Source organism: Eulemur rufifrons, chromosome 8 (genome assembly GCF_041146395.1).
Source record: "Eulemur rufifrons isolate Redbay chromosome 8, OSU_ERuf_1, whole genome shotgun sequence".
Taxonomy (NCBI): domain Eukaryota; kingdom Metazoa; phylum Chordata; class Mammalia; order Primates; family Lemuridae; genus Eulemur; species Eulemur rufifrons.
In genome coordinates, this window is record NC_090990.1 from 72,509,851 (window position 1) to 72,514,734 (window position 4,884).

Below are 4,884 nucleotides of genomic sequence, written 5' to 3' on the forward strand. Positions count from 1 at the left end.
ATCCTCAAGGGGCCCTAGTGCTGCTCAGCAATTCTACTATATTTTCCTTATTCCCTCACTCCAATGAGTTTTGATAGGTTTATTTTATAATACTTCTCCTCAAATCTTCAATACCTTTTCCGCCTCTTCAAACTCAGCTGATGACCTTGCTTCGTATTTTACTGAGAATAGTGAAGCCCTCAGATGAAAATATCCTCCTCTTCCCACCATTACATCTCACAGTTTATCTGTGTCTCTTCTTTGCTCTCTGTCTTGTTACCCAGGATGAACTGGTCCTCCTGCCTCCATCTGTGCACTGGATCCCATTCCTTTATCTACTCAAGGACTTTCACCCTGTACTAATTCTCTCCTTCAACTGTATCTTCTGATTTCTCTCTTCCTTGGATCATTTTCATCAACTTACAAACATACTGTAAGATTTCTCATTTTTAAAAATCTTACTTGAGTGCTTGCTTCGGCAGCACATACACTAAAATTGAAACGATACAGAGAAGATTAGCATGGCCCCTGTGCAAGGATGACACGAAAAAAAAAAAAATCTTACTTGACCCCACCTACCCATCTAGTCCCCATTTCTCTACTCTCTTTGTAGTAAAACTGCCCAAAAGAGATGTTATGTTTCTTGCCCATGCTTCTTTACCCACCATTTCCTCCTCAACCAGATCCAATCAGACCACATTTGTCAAGGTCACCTTGTGACCAGACCAGTGACCGAGTTTCAGTTTTCATCTTACTTAACTGCTCAATAGCTTATGACCCAGGAGATCATGCCCTCTTCCTTGACACATTGCATTTGGCTTCAGGGATAAGAAGCACCAATGGTTTCCCTCCTACCTCACTGGCTGTTCACCTATGCTGGCTCTTGTTCCTGCTTCCAGGATCTAAACGTTGGCTTGTTCGAGGACAGTGTCCTTGGTCCTCTTCTCTGCTGAGATTTTCTTTTCTCTCAAGGTGTTATCATCCAGACCCATCTCTTTAAACGGAACACACATTGATTATTCTCAAAATTTTATCTCTGTCCTGGACCTCTCCTTCAAACTTCAAAGTCATGTATTTAGTTTCTTTCTCAATATCTCCACTTGGTTTGTTCAATAGGAAAATCAAATGTAACAATGGAAAAACTGAACTCCTGATTCCTGCACATACACATCCCCTCTTTCCTCATCTCAGTAAATAGCCCTACTGTCCACCCAGTGGCTCAGGTCAAAAATATATAGGTCATCATTGATTCATCTGTCTCTCACACCCACAGCCAGTTCATCAGTTAGTCCTCTTTGGTCTACCTTTGTGCTACCTCTCACCATTTCCACTGCTGCTACCACCCGGTCAAAATGCCATCATGTCCAACCTAAACAAGTTTGGTAGTGCTGCTCTCCTTGCTTTCAGCCTTGCTTTCCACCCACCAAAACACACTCTTCTTCAGTACCTTCTGTGTACAGGTCATGTTAGTGAAGAAAACCTGGTCCCTGCTTGGAGCAGGTCTCCTGTGTAAGCTCCACGTTGTGCCATAAGCACCGGGAAGGCAGAGGTGTGGCTGTCTTAATCACCACTATATTCCCAGCCCCTAGCAGAATGTCAGCATCTAACAGGTATCCAGTAAACTTTATCAAATTAAGGGATAGCTTCATTCTAGAGATAGGTCCACACAGTTGAGAGATTGAGGAGATTAGTGAGGTTTTGCAGCAATTGTGAAGAGAAACATACTTCCAAGGGCTCACAAGAGACTGATGCAAGGGCCTTGGGTGTTATGCAGGCCAGGATTTGGGAGGCAGCAGAATACATCTGACATGAAGGAATTGAGACCAAATTGTCCAGGCAGGAAGCAAGTGTGTGGTATAAACAGCTTGAATAAAGCTTGACCTGGAAGCCAGAGGTTCTATCATGAGAAAGGGGCTTCCCAACCATGGTCAAACCTGTTAATATAGAATAGATAAACCAAGCCCCAGGCTGGAGCAAATAAGCCTGCCGACTAAAGTTAGTTGAAACGAGAGAAAGGGTCAGGTACCACTAAGAGTGGAAATAATGAGTAGTGACTTACCATATCGCTCGTATTTTATCTTATAATACTATATTGGTAGAGATTAAAAAATCATATTCATACTGCTATTATCATTACTGGAACATGCCGGGTATCTCCTTCTAGAGAAGGAGAAAGCAGTCGGTCTACAGGGTATTTGGCTACTCCCCAACTGAGAGAAAGGAAAGAAGCATCATTAGCTTACACATCCCCTTCCTTCCCACTCACTTCTTCCCGTTGACCAGGACAGCGTCCTTCCTTTGCCTCTGATGGCCTCCCCTTCACTGCTAGCCCTGTTAGCACTGCCTGCCTTAAGTTTCATCTACAGAGTGTTAAAACACCTTTAACTCTGTTTTAAAACATCAAGCAAACTAACTGTTCAGGCCCTGTGTTAAAAATAAAAAAGTTTTTTCAAAAGCTTCATAGGGTGTTATGCATTGTGTATGGCTTTTTGTTCCTTAAGCTTTTTTTCTTCTCTTTTCTCTTACCAAATTTCTCTTGTGTCTTAGTTTGGGCTACTGTAACAAAAATACCATAGACTGGGTGGCTCAAACAGCAAAACATTTATTTCTCACAGTTCTAGAGGCGGAGAAGTCTAAGATCAAGATGCCAGATTTGTTGAGGACCTGCTTCCTAATTCATAGATGGCCGTCTTCTCATTGTGTCCTCACGTGGCAGAAGGGGTGGGAGAGCTCTCTGGGGCCTCTTTCAGAGGGACACAAATCCTGTTCATGAGGGCTGCACCCTCATGACCTAAAGTATCTCCCAAAGGCCCCGCCTCCTAATATCATCACATTAAGATTAGGATTTCAACATATGAATGTTAGGGGAACACAAAAATTCAGTCCATAACAACTTGCTTTTCTTTAAATGTAAGTTTGTTAAATTTAAATGTGTAAGTGGAGCATATATATTTGTAGAGCTCATGCGCATTTGTAAAAATGAACATGAAGTATTTAATACCACTGAACTGTACACTTAAAATTAGCTAAGATGGTAAATTTTATATGTAATTTATCACAGTAAAAAATTGGAAAAAAATCCAGAGAAATCCTATGTATTTTTACTCATTTTCCCCGAATGATAACGTTTTGCAAAACTACAGTACAATATAACAACCAGGATATTGACGTTGATACAATCTGTCAATCTAATCTTATTCAGGTTTCTCCAGTTTTACTTGTACTAATTAATTTGCCCACTCGAGTGCGCGCACGTGCGTGTGTGTGTGTGTGTGTGTGTCTGTTTAGTTATGTACAATTTTACCACATTTGTAAATTTCTGTGTTCGCCACTGCAGTCAAGATACCGAAAGTTCTTTGTCAGCGCACTCCTCCATGTGCCATTTCTAACTGTATACTCTTCCCTCCTGCCCTCACTCCCATTCCTAACCCTAGGAAAGCACTAATTTGTTTGCTATTTCTAAATTTTGTTAATTTCAAAAATGTTATATAAATTAAGTACCCTGTTGGCATTGCTTTTTTCATTCAGCATAATTCCCTGGATATTTTTCAAGATACCGTATATAATATGTCAACTGTCCACTCCTTTTTATTGCTAAGTGGTGTTGCGTGCTATAAATGTACTAGGTTTGGCATTTTATCTGTTGAGGGACATCTGTGCTGATTGCAGCTTTGGGCTATTGTTTTCCCTCCTATGAATTATTAATATTTTCCAGTCTTTCATTGTACCAAATATCTTGAAAACTTCACTGGGTATTCTTTCAACTTTTCTCTAGGCCTGACATTTTTCAAAATCCAAAGTTTGGGGTGGGATAAAACTTCACTGGAAATGCTGAACTTTGCATTTGACCTGGGATAGTCTCAAATTTCTTTCTGTTGGTCCCTTCAAACTTTGTTTTTTCGGGGAGTGAAGTGTATGTATCTTTAAAAAAATGTTTTTAATAAAAAAAGACAGACAGGCCGAGGCTCCCAAACTGGTTCTTCAGACATTTGACTTTTCTTAAATAACTCCAGGTTCAGTTCAGCTGGAATTTTGAGTGCTTCTTGAGTGCACTTATAAGAAAGAAAAAAGCAACTAGGCAAGTTGCTTTTTTCTTTCTTATATTTTTTAGTAACTGGTCTTCCAGCTCATGAGACTCTCTTTCAGAGGAGGATGTAATGGTTTGTTTTGTTTTGTTTTGCAAGTGTGAAATGAAGTTTATTGAGGAAAGACAAAGTAGTTTTACAGAGCAAGAGCAAGATGTAGGTTTACAGAGTGAGGGCAAGATATGTTCGCCACAGACAACAAACACACCCCTCTGTCGCAACAAAAAGGGCCAAGGGTCTTTTCATGGAACTCTGCAGCTCCACTGCTTTTGTAGGTGTTGTGCAGTCAACCTGTAGCCTGCTGTGGTATCACGCAGCTTTTGGGTATTTATTAATATGTGGCAGAGGTACGGAATCAACACATTTGGGGAATGCCAACTTGACTTGGGGAAGAGGTATATTAGTTGGAAGGGATGATAGCCCTGAAAAGCATACTTTGTTCAAAGGTTGTGTTTCTTTAGAAAATCTCATGAAGAAACACTGGAAAAGTTTCATATCCCAAGGGCTGTGATGTGGCACAATTTGGCGGCCGCATATTTTCCTTGTAAACATCGGTTCACTAAGAGCAAACCAGCCCCATAGTCACATACGATTGTGACAAGATTAACTGAATGGACAATCCAAGTGGCCTGAAGGTCAATCGAAGAGCTCTCTGTTCAATAATACTTTTACTCTTCAGTTATTTTTAGACGGGCTTGGTGGGAATGTGGCAGGCAGCGTGCAGAGGAATACTCATGTTTTGTTCCAAGACTCATTTATTACTACTGCAAGGACTGAAAAGTGCATGACTTCCCAATCATAGGCAGAAAGCAGAATGTTG

General features: G+C 40.7%; 1 pseudogene; it reads left to right on the forward strand.

Annotated features, from left to right (window-relative positions):
* The first annotated feature begins 445 nt into the window (after positions 1–445).
* Positions 446–546, forward strand: LOC138391048 (U6 spliceosomal RNA; annotated as a pseudogene).
* The last annotated feature ends 4,338 nt before the right edge of the window (positions 547–4,884 follow it).